The sequence below is a fragment of the Tupaia chinensis genome, unplaced genomic scaffold, assembly GCF_000334495.1.
Source record: "Tupaia chinensis unplaced genomic scaffold, TupChi_1.0 Scaffold142001_1, whole genome shotgun sequence".
Lineage (NCBI taxonomy): Eukaryota > Metazoa > Chordata > Mammalia > Scandentia > Tupaiidae > Tupaia > Tupaia belangeri.
In genome coordinates this window covers 27,011-39,799 of record NW_006201854.1, presented here as the reverse complement: position 1 = coordinate 39,799, position 12,789 = coordinate 27,011, and the positions used below count along the sequence as shown (strand labels likewise).

The following is a 12,789-nucleotide window of genomic DNA, read 5'->3' as shown; positions in this document are numbered from 1 at the left end:
AGGAGAATGGAGGAGAAGGGATTGCGTCGTGACCATCCCCCCGGGGGATGATTTCTCGCTTTCTGTCTCTATGTCTCTCTCTGTCTGTCTGGCGAGCGCACGCACCCTACAATGAAAATCTCTCAAAAAAAAAAAAGTAAAATTATTAGATGATACATGAAAGACATGGGATTCTATAATAAGTGAATAAAGAAATTCATTCCAGTGTGTAATCAGAGAAGTGTTTAGGGATGAGAGGAACTGGGTTGGATTCTCCAACTAAAATAAAATAAAAAGAAAGAAATCTCAGAAAAGGTTTTGAAAAGTGATATAAAATCCTTATCTTGAAATTCACTTGAGAAAATATAAGCACAGTTTCTTAAACAAATGGAGGAATATAATTGAAAGACCATTTCAGACTCCTCATGGTTTTTGACTGTTATTTCCATAGCTGGCATCCGGCCACCATCAATGGTTCTACTGTGAGCCTTGACCTTGATCAAACATGCCACATGGTTTTTAGTGACAAACAGACCTGTGTCTTAATCCATTCTCTGCCATTTGCTAGATGTGTAGCCTCAAGCATATAACTTTACTCCCAGAATATTTTTATGTTTTTTGCTTAATCTTCCTGGAAGGAATAACGATATCTAACTCCCAGGGTTGATGTGCAATCATTACAGCCTACAAAGACACCTGGCAGATAGCATGTGCTCAGTGCCTCACTTCTCCTCTCATTTCTTACTGTCAGATGCACCTACCTGACTCAAGAGGAAAGAAAATATTTGATTTTCTCTAAGTAGAATCAAGCCTGCAGATGAGAGTATCAGTGCTGAAATTGAACTTTGTGTGTATGTGTGACATAGGGTAGAACATTTCATCAATTTCTAACATTGTTCAGCTAGAGATTTAGAGTAGATCTACAGAAAAGCATGGAAGCGACTCTAAATTAAATCAACCTGGTAAATTGCTCAGGGACTGTGATGCTTTACCACCAAAGGGGGAAAAAAATCACTTCAACTCCCAATAGATTCCAGCTTGATCTGTCAGAAATTGTACCTCGGAAATTTTACTAAATACTTATTTAATGAATGGGTGACAAGTGACACAATTTAATATGTATGAGAACAGATAATGCTTATTGTAGTAGGTCCTATTTCATGGAATATAATGTAATTCATATAGACTCAATGGGCTGAGGTTAAAAAAGTTCCCTGTAATTACAGAATTTCATGAAGAAACAAATACACAGTCATCTTTATCTGTATCTACACGTATGAATACATGCATGTATGTATGATTGCATGCATTTATTTTTTATATGTAACTGACAAATTACTTATTGTATCAAAATTTTTTCTCAATATCCTGTAGGATAGATTAAAAAAATCATAATTAGCATGCCATTTAATACTATGCACGTAAATACTTCTAAAGAATACAGAAATAATTTTTACTCAGCTGTCTTACCATTACTTATCCCACAACCTTTATAAAACTGTATGATTTAGTAAATACAACAGTTTTAATAATATGTATGAAGGCTTATTTCAGCAAGAAAGCTGTGTAGTGTAGGTTGATCACCATTATTCATCAATGTTCTTTAGCTACAAATCTCAATAAGATGTTAGAATAAAATTTCTCTTTAGAGAGGTAACATTACTAGTTAACACTGTAACTTGAAGGGACTTATCAAGTATCATTGAGACTAGTCGAAACTGAAAAATAATGATCTATGGTGTTTTTTGGGTGGAGGATGGGTGGGACATAAAAGCTATCTAGAGAAGGTCAAGTGGTTGATAGGAGTGGAGCTTGTGATGGTGTTGATCATCTCACATGGAATAGAAACAGATCAGAAGAGTTAGCTCTGGGAATAGAACTGGATGATGGGCACAGGTAGCCACCCAGTTTCTTTCATGTCTTCACCAGATTTTCAGCATACACGATTGGGTCATTGGAAAAGTCATGATGTGTTTTTCTATATAAAAATGCATCATGACTTTTCTAACGACCCAGTTAGGTAACAGTATATGTATTTATGTAATAGCATCTGTTAGTGACAATAGTGATGTGAAAAGCAGTGTCCTTGATCCTGTAGATGTTTAAAATGTATCTACTTCATCCATGAGCATGAGAGACAAACCCACAGAGAGACAAAGAGATATATCACCTTCTACAAGGTGCACTCCAGTTTTAACTAGCCCTGGATCATGGGCATGCATGTGCCTGACATATACAGAGAGGTATCCACATGTGAAACCAGAATCTTCCCATATGGGTCCACCTCACAGAGTGTAGCATTTTACCATTCCACCATCATTCAGCCACTACTTCTAAAGTTTATGTACACTGTACTTTCTAAAGGTGTCGTCTCCAAAATAGCACATCAGTGTCACCTGGGAACTTTTCAGAAAGGTAAATAAATTCTCAAAGCCCACCAGACCTTCTGAATCAGAAGCACTGAGATGAAGTTAATAATCTGGGTTCTAATACGCTCTTCAGGAGACTTTTAGAACCATTGGCCTAAGGTAAATGTTTGGCAAGTTTAGTCTCTTGAATCTACTTTGGTCCAGAAGGTGTGAAGGGGAAGCAGGGCTTAAAATGGCAGGAAACTTGTTGAAAAATTTTATTAATTTTCTGCCTGTCTCCTTGCCTACATGAGTCACGTGGTACTTCCATGATGTCTGGTACACGAAGTCTTAAACTTTCATACTCATCAGTATTATAGAAGATCTCTTCATTCATCCATTTATTCATTTACTCATTGATTATTCATCCTACAAATATAAGGGATCTTCAAAAAGTTTATGAAAAAAAAAAAGAGCAAGGGGCCAGCAGTTAGTGTAATGGCTATGTTGCTGTACCCTCATGTTGTCGACCATGGTTTGAGTCCTGGACCCAGTGCCTTAAACTCATGCCAGGTGCATGTGCATGCATGCCCAAGATCTCGAGAGGAGAATGGAGGAGAAGGGATTGTGGCATGGCCATCCCCTCTGGGGTGGTGGTGGGGTGATTTCTCACTTTCTGTCACTCTGTCTCTCTGTCTTTCTGGCAAGTGCACGCTCCCTGTAGCAAAAATCTCTCAAAAAAATTTCAATTGAAAGTTCATGGAAAGGTATATTATGGAAAAGCTAGGCACAGATTTCAAAATTTTACACCACAAATTACTTTAATTGCATCTTTCCATGAACTTTTTGTAGCTCCTCATAACTGTGGAACATTTATATTAGGCACACTTTCAGGCGTGTAGGTGCAATGGCAAAAAGACAAGCATTGGGCCAACTCTCTGTTATAGCAGTAAAGAACAATGTTCTGGGAGTCAATCCTTCATGGGAGAGTTCTTGGTTCAAGTCCAGAGGCCTACCTGAGTAAGCCAGCGCATTCTTGCCCATGATATGGGGCAGGCTAGAATGAGAGTGGACCACTGAACTAGGACTCTCTTGGGGGTGCTGCTTTTCTCTCTTCCTCTCTTTTTTCCTCTCTCTTGCATGTATGTTCAAGGAAGAAATTAATAAATTTAGTAATAATAAGATAACCATAACTCACAAAGGAAAAAAGTGCTATGAGACAGAATAGCTTAAATGTGTTAAAGGAGGAACAACTTAATAAGCATCAGGAAGTCTCTCTGAACAAGTGATATTTAAGCTGAACTGAAGGACAAGTAGCCATTAAGCAAGAAGAGACTCACAAGCACAAAGATCTCCAGAGAGGCAAACCCTCAGTGTGTTCAAGGAACTAAAAAGGGCAAGTGGAACCAGAGTGCAACGAACAAAGGAGAAATTGTCCAGGCTGGAGATTAAAACCCTACAGGTTGGTAGAACAAAAGCATGCAGCCTGGAAGAACACCATGAGCAGGAGAAAAGAGGAGATTTTATTTAAGTTTAAAATGATCACAGTAGTTGTAAAGCAGGCCAGTAGGACTGCAGCCATTTTGAAATTAAGAAGGTCCTCTACTGAGAATGATCTGACTAAATGCTGAGTCATGGGGAGATCAGTTTGAGCAATGGTCAGATGAGAAAGCAGGAATCAGTATTTGAAAGAATCAGCATAATTAGGAGAGAGAAAGTGAATGACTGATTCACTGCAGTGAGGAATGATTTGTACGTGCTGGTATTTTGTACTCATTGCAAATTATTTTACCATAAATGTGGGATAATGGTTAAGAATATTGGCTTGGAAATAAGACAGGCATTTTCTGGTATATTAACTCTTCCTTTCATATTTGCTTTGTAATACTGACCATTCTATATCTCTAATATTTATTCTGCTCTGTAAATTGGAAATAAAAATAGTTCCTGCAGGGCCAACAGATGGCGTAGCAGTTACATCGTTGGATTTCCACATGGCTGACAATGGTTCGAGTCCCAGATCCAGTGGCTTGAAACTCAAGCTATTTCATGTGTGTGCACACGTGCCCAAGATCCTGGGAGGAGAACGGAAGAAAAGGGATTGCTGTATGACCATGTCCTCCAGGGGCGATTTCTCACTTCTCCTCTCCTCTGTCGCACTTCCTGGAGAGTGCGCACACCCTAAGGCAAAAAAGAAAAAGAAACTCTATAAAAAGAAAAGTTCCTGCACCACAAAATTATTGTGAGAAAAAAATATGATCAGGACTGCAACCCTTTCGAAATTAAGAAGGTCCTCTGAGAACAATTTGACCAAATGCTGAGTTATAGGGAGATCTGTTTGAGGAATGGTCAGATGAGAAAGCAGGAGTGGGTATTTGAAGGAATCAGGGTAATTACTCAGGAGAAAGCCATTGACTCTGATTACAGTGAGTAATTATTTGCTGGTGTTTCTATCTTGTACCTATAAGTACCAAAAAGCATGATGAACTTTTCGAGGCAATTTGATGATGTTTGCTGACTCTCGCTCTGTTACTGGTTACAGAAAGAAACTCCCTTCTTCTCCAGCTTCTGCCTCTCATCTCATTGACCACAAGAAGAAGCCAGACTTAGTTGGCTGGTAACAGTTCGCAGTGTAGGAAATAAATTACAGCAGAGAAATGTAAGTAGGAAGACCAGCTTGGAGGAGTCTGTTGCCATAACCCAAGAAAGTATCCCAGTGATAGATAAGCACATAATGGGGAGAGGGGAGCAGCAGCTAATGCAATAGGGTATAAGTAGGGGTGTTTGTATACAGAGTAGGACGTCACTTACCGTAATGGCTTTTTTTTTTTTTTTTGGACAGTTTTTTGCTATAGGGTGTGTGCACTTGCCAGACAGACAGAGACAAAAGGAGAGACAGAAAGCGAAAAATCACTCCCCAGGGGGGATGGCCATGCTGCAATCCGTTCTCCTTCATTCTCTCGGGATCTTGGGCACGCATGCACATGCGCCCGGCATGAGTTTAAGCCACAAGGTCTGAGGCTCAAACTGCGGTCAGCTACGTGGGAGTCCAGCAACATACCATTACGCTAACTTCTGGTCCCTGGGATGGCTTCTAGCTGTTTGGACTCAGAGATCCCCTGAGCTTAGCAGTTAGGTAGAGAACAGAGATCTTCACCTACACAGTAGTCTCTCAGTGACCTCAGGCAGCCCCTTCACTCAGAAATCTCTCCTCCCTTATGCTACCCATCTTCCTTTCCACCTTTATTTTTCTTTTTTTTTCCTGCTAGAGGGAGCATGTTCTTGGCAGAGAGAGACAGTGACAAAGAGAGGAGAAACGAAAAACACTCCCCAGTGGGGTGTGTAGTCATGCTATAACCCCTTGCCCTTCTGTTAGGATTTTGGACATGCATGCTCATGCACACTATGGGTTTTTCAAGCTGTTGGGTCCAGGACTCAAACTGTGCTGTCGGCCATGTGGGATCCAGTTTCCTTAACCATCAGGCATGGACCAGCCCAAGACAAATCCACCCTTACCTTTCCATTCCTTTTTCTTAAGTGTTTCCCTCTCACTGCTCCTTTAAAGTGCAAATCCCCTGGGGACTTGGAGCTCTTACCTGTCTCTGAGAATGCTGAGCACATCAGTTCCCTCCTGACAGAGGCTGTTAAAAGATTCCTTGGTTACAAGGCTAAAGCTCTGCTGTGACCCTGGTTTCCCTCTAACCCAGGTCAGGACAGGGATGCCATGTGACTGACACTTCTTACCCCACACATGGCCTCTGGTGACTGGAGGTTGACACCTGAGCCAGCCCTCTCCCCAGGGTGCCCCTCATCTCTCCCCATGGAGCTGACAGCACATTGGCATTGCTGACAAGTGACTCATTTCCAGCCACATAAAATGGCTTCAATCCTATCTTTTTGAAGTCTCACAGATTACCTTCTCCGCCTCCTGCTTTTCTGACAACTTCACTCCAGCAGCGCATTATGTTAAAAACCACACTTATTATGCTACAGTGGGTCTGGCGCAATTAGAGTTCAGTTTTCATCACAGATGTTGATCAGCTTGCAAAGATCTGCTAGGTTTGATGCTCCTGTGGGCCTGTGACCTACACAGCCTACAATGTGTCCATCCTTCCTCCTGTACCCCACCTCCTTAGGGGGAAAAGAGTGTCCCTCCTTCTGCATTCTCTTCTCAGTGATTTTAAGTTGCCACCAAGAACTGCCACCCAAATCATAAGCCACAAGGCCATTCAAATGCTTCCCCGCTTTTATTGCTCTTAGCCAGTCAATCACCAAATTTCCTTCTTCCTTGTGCTTTGACATCTCTCCCAAGTCCAGTGTCACGACCTTGGTTCACAGCACCAATACCCTTTCTTAGAACCTTGGAAAATTCTCCATGTCCATCTCTTTTCCACTGCTTCCCCTTCCAAAGCAGTCACTACAGGGACCAGCAGTTAGTGTAATGGCTATGTCGCTGGACTCCCATGTAGTTGACCGTGGTTTGCATCCCAGATCGGGTGGCTTAAAACTCACACCAGACACGTGTGCATGCGTCCCCAAGATTCTGAGAAGAGAATGGAGGAGAAGGGATTGCAGCGTGGCCATCCCCCCTGCGGGGTGGGGGGGTGTATGATTTCTCACTTTCTGTCTCTCTGTCTCTCTCTGTCTGGCGAGCGCATGTGCCCTATAGCAAAAACCTCTCAAAAAAAAAAAAAGAAAGAAAGAAAGAAAGAAACCAGTCACTACAACAATTGTTCTAATATTCAGACTGGTTCACCTGTATTCACTACGCTCACTCCTCTACAGTATCTCACTGACACTGGGATACAGTCTTCAGCTTGGATATCAAAGTTTTCTCTAAGTGCCTCTCTGCCTCTCTCCTGAGACCACCTTCTCCCAAACCATGCTCTTCAGGAACCCAATTACCTCATACATCCATATTTGGTTTCTTCACAGCTTTGTTTAAGCTTCTTCTTATCTGGAATGCCTGGTTTTCCTGTTTCTTCAACTCACTAACCCCTCCTTATTTTTCTAGGAAATCTTACATGATTCTCTCTCCCCAAAAGACTAAATTACCATTTATTTATTTATTTATTTATTTATTTATTTGAGATTTTTTCCCCCGTAGGGCATATGGGCTCACCGGAGAGAGACAGGGGGAGGGGAGAGTGTGAAATCAATCCCCATGGGGATAACCATGCTGCAACCCCTTTTCCATACTCCTCTTGGGATTTTGAACACACAAGCACATGTGCCCAGCATGTTTTTCAAGCTGCTGGGTCTGGGACTTGAACTACAGTTGACCATGTGGGAGCCAGAGCTTTAACCACCATGCCACTACTGACCCACTTGTCCTTTTTAAGGCTTAAACACTCCGTGTCTCCAGTACCTTCTAAATCTCATTAACATATTGGCCCTTTCACTGCACTGAACTAGGAGCTCCTCGAAGGCATGAGTGTGTGCCTCAGGCAACTCTGCATAGCCAGAGATGCACACAGAGACACGGAGTAGTCTAGGGCATTCATCCTTTCAGCCTGCAGTTCAACCGGCTATGACTAGTGTGAGTACCGTAGCTCCCCCCAGCTAATATTTTTAGCATCTATTACTCCATTTAACCCTCACAGCAACCTGTAAGGCAGTCATTTTAACTGATATTACAGGTGAGGAAACTGGGCCTCAGGGGGGCTGAATTACTTCCCTATTTACATGCAGCTAATAGGCTTACTGAGGGACATCTACATGGATTTGGGTATGACATAGATACAGAGTTAGACCATGAAGAATTAAAGGGAATTTGTCAGTTGGAGTAAAGTAGGGAGAGTGGTAAGGAGATTCCAAGCAGAACTGTGTGTTCCAGTCATCGATATTGTCATAAACAAAACCACAGAGCTACAAGGGAGAGAGGCAGTGTAGAAAAAGTCCTGGTCTAAATGCACGTCTGCCAGTTGCTAGCTATGTGATCAGAGACAAAGGCCTAACTTCAGCTTCCTGATCTATACAAAGAATAAAAAATGCTTCGAAGCTTGTAGATTATTGTGAAGATAATATAAACTATAAGGGGCTTCAAGAAGTTTACAGAAAACATTTATAATGAAAAAACTACGCACAGATTTCAAACTTCTTGCACCAAAATAGGCATGTACTTTACTTCTGTTTTTCCATATAATTTGTAAGACTCATATATATGTGTATTAAATATTGCATTGTACATATATTCAAAAAATCTCTAAGAATATGCTTTAACAATCATCAGTCAATATATGGTAGCTATTTCTAGTAATACTACTCCAATTTTGTTTGTTTATTTATTTTATACATTTGATCACTGTATATCATTACAGCTTCCAAATGAATTTTTCTAGCATGAATATACTGTATCCTAGTCCAGTTTAAGATATTCTATCATACACATTATCACCAACAAATCATTTTGCTTCTTTCTTTTCTCCCTTAATTCCCTTCCTCGCCCCCTGCCCTATTTCCCACCCTCCTCCCACGCTGTCTCTAGTATCTGCAATTATTCACATGCTTTTCTATCTTCCAGTCTTTCAGTTTCTTCCATAGATTGTGGACATTTGGTGTATAATAAATGGAGACAACAATTTTATGTTGTTATGAAAGAAACTACTCCAAAATGCCATGCAGTCAAACAACTCTTTTTATTCTGTACATTATAAGAACTCAGCTAGAAGATCTATCTTCGGACCTATAGCACTAACTAGAACAGTAGTCCCCCATCTTTTTAGCACCAAGGGCCAGTTTCCTGAAAGACAATTTTTTCCATGGACTGGTAGGAGGGGTGGTGGTCTGGGGATGATTCAAACATATTACATTTATTGTAACTATTATTACATTGTAATATATAACAAAATAATTATACAACTCACCATAGTGGAGAATCAATAGGAGCCCTGAGCTTGTTTACCTGCACTAAACGATCCCATCTAGGGACTCCTATGAGAATCTAATGCCTCTGCTGATCTGACAGGAGGTGCAATTCCAGAAGTAATGTGAGCAAAGGTAGTGGCTGTAAATATTGTTAAAGTTTCATAGTCTGTGAATCACCTTCTGTTGTGTGGTGCCGTTCCTAACATGCCATGGACTGGTTCCAGTCTGCGGTCCAGGGATGGGTACCGCGGCACTAGAACATCCACTTCCAGGATGACATTTTACTTGCTCATCTGGCACCTGGGGTAGATGTCATTTGAGCAAGAAAAGGTACTGACCCACTTGTCCTTTTTAAGGCTTAAACACTCCGTGTCTCCAGTACCTTCTAAATCTCATTAACATATTGGCCCTTTCACTGCACTGAACTAGGAGCTCCTCGAAGGCATGAGTGTGTGCCTCAGGCAACTCTGCATAGCCAGAGATGCACACAGAGACACGGAGTAGTCTAGGGCATTCATCCTTTCAGCCTGCAGTTCAACCGGCTATGACTAGTGTGAGTACCGTAGCTCCCCCCAGCTAATATTTTTAGCATCTATTACTCCATTTAACCCTCACAGCAACCTGTAAGGCAGTCATTTTAACTGATATTACAGGTGAGGAAACTGGGCCTCAGGGGGGCTGAATTACTTCCCTATTTACATGCAGCTAATAGGCTTACTGAGGGACATCTACATGGATTTGGGTATGACATAGATACAGAGTTAGACCATGAAGAATTAAAGGGAATTTGTCAGTTGGAGTAAAGTAGGGAGAGTGGTAAGGAGATTCCAAGCAGAACTGTGTGTTCCAGTCATCGATATTGTCATAAACAAAACCACAGAGCTACAAGGGAGAGAGGCAGTGTAGAAAAAGTCCTGGTCTAAATGCACGTCTGCCAGTTGCTAGCTATGTGATCAGAGACAAAGGCCTAACTTCAGCTTCCTGATCTATACAAAGAATAAAAAATGCTTCGAAGCTTGTAGATTATTGTGAAGATAATATAAACTATAAGGGGCTTCAAGAAGTTTACAGAAAACATTTATAATGAAAAAACTACGCACAGATTTCAAACTTCTTGCACCAAAATAGGCATGTACTTTACTTCTGTTTTTCCATATAATTTGTAAGACTCATATATATGTGTATTAAATATTGCATTGTACATATATTCAAAAAATCTCTAAGAATATGCTTTAACAATCATCAGTCAATATATGGTAGCTATTTCTAGTAATACTACTCCAATTTTGTTTGTTTATTTATTTTATACATTTGATCACTGTATATCATTACAGCTTCCAAATGAATTTTTCTAGCATGAATATACTGTATCCTAGTCCAGTTTAAGATATTCTATCATACACATTATCACCAACAAATCATTTTGCTTCTTTCTTTTCTCCCTTAATTCCCTTCCTCGCCCCCTGCCCTATTTCCCACCCTCCTCCCACGCTGTCTCTAGTATCTGCAATTATTCACATGCTTTTCTATCTTCCAGTCTTTCAGTTTCTTCCATAGATTGTGGACATTTGGTGTATAATAAATGGAGACAACAATTTTATGTTGTTATGAAAGAAACTACTCCAAAATGCCATGCAGTCAAACAACTCTTTTTATTCTGTACATTATAAGAACTCAGCTAGAAGATCTATCTTCGGACCTATAGCACTAACTAGAACAGTAGTCCCCCATCTTTTTAGCACCAAGGGCCAGTTTCCTGAAAGACAATTTTTTCCATGGACTGGTAGGAGGGGTGGTGGTCTGGGGATGATTCAAACATATTACATTTATTGTAACTATTATTACATTGTAATATATAACAAAATAATTATACAACTCACCATAGTGGAGAATCAATAGGAGCCCTGAGCTTGTTTACCTGCACTAAACGATCCCATCTAGGGACTCCTATGAGAATCTAATGCCTCTGCTGATCTGACAGGAGGTGCAATTCCAGAAGTAATGTGAGCAAAGGTAGTGGCTGTAAATATTGTTAAAGTTTCATAGTCTGTGAATCACCTTCTGTTGTGTGGTGCCGTTCCTAACATGCCATGGACTGGTTCCAGTCTGCGGTCCAGGGATGGGTACCGCGGCACTAGAACATCCACTTCCAGGATGACATTTTACTTGCTCATCTGGCACCTGGGGTAGATGTCATTTGAGCAAGAAAAGGATGTTAGCTGTCAGCCAGCCACTTGGCTCAGTCTGTTGACCAGACGCTCATGAAAATCTGACAGGCCAGGGTGGTCTCTCCATGTGGCTTAGGCTTTTCTCAGAGTCATGACTTTATTCCCAAAAAGGAAAGAGGCTTGAGCAGAAGCCACAGGGCTTCTTAGAAGATAGCCTCAGAAGTTGCAGGAAATCACTTTTGACACATTCTCTTGTTCAAATAAGTCAGGAAGGTCAGCCCAGATTCAAAAGGAGGCAATTACATTCCACCTTTCCATGGGAGGTTGGCAAAGAATTTTCAGCCATGCTTAATCTACTACCCTGCAGGACTATGTGTTACACTACTATTACTATTACCGTATTTAGAAGCAGTAGCAGATCCTTCACTGCACTGAGCATGTAGACTGTACCTGAAAAAGGAGTGGTTGAGGGATGAGGCTGATGACAATCAATGTACCCCTGTGATAGACTAGAAAGATAAGCAGCATTCATTCCAATCTCTCCACTACACTCCGCAAACCCAGTGAGAGCTGAACAAGTGAATTTCCCAGCTCCGGGAGGTCCACGTGTAGACTAGGGAGTCAGAGCTACACTTTCGAAAGGAGTGAGGATGCTAGAAGTAGCCCTGGGATTTCTTTTCCAACTCACCCTAAATAAAACAGCCAACACTTCCCAGCCTCTGTCTCTTACCTGATGGAGGTCACACTGAGTTATTTTTCCAAACTGTGGAGGTAAGAGGATGAAAGGTCTTAGCTATCTTGGTCCTCACAAACCAGAGTAACTCATGGGGAACAAGGCAGGAGGGATAAAGAGGACACAGCAAAGCGGATGTTGTACATGAAAGACACTTTCTAGCACAATGTAGTTCACATTTCCTTCCTCACTGACTGTTCTCACTTCTTTTTTTTTTTTTTAAATCATGTGGGTTTTTGTCATCACTAGATATGTATGGCCTCTTTTCTTGGTTCATTGATCTGTTTTTTTATTTTTTCCCTTAAAAAAAAAAAAGCACATCTCTTTGGAACTGACCTGTTCTTATCTACTAATCTAAAATCTGTTATGAGCCTACAACCTAAGAAAGAACTAAATAATTTAATGGCTTCTCCTATTTTTCTGTTTCTCTTATGAATTCCTGACACCAGTAACCCACACAAAATTAAATACATATAAAAGTCCACTCACAGACATAGACATACTTGCATACACACATACATTTTATTCTCAAATATGTCCCATTTGGATGACAAATTACACAGTGACCTTAACTTTCAAACATATACTGTATGGTCTCCAGCAAAATATACCATTTCCAGGGACACATACATACATGCAAATATAGAAAATGCACTAAATTCTTCTCACAAAAACACAAGAAGATAGTCAATCA

The 12,789-nt window shown here is 40.8% G+C and overlaps 1 long non-coding RNA gene across 1 annotated transcript in view; it reads right to left on the bottom strand.

Moving 5' to 3' along the window:
• The window catches only part of LOC102496229 (uncharacterized), a 96,582-nt gene that overhangs the window by 57,157 nt on the left and 26,636 nt on the right, over positions 1–12,789 (bottom strand). The gene's annotated exons all lie outside the window — the stretch shown is intronic.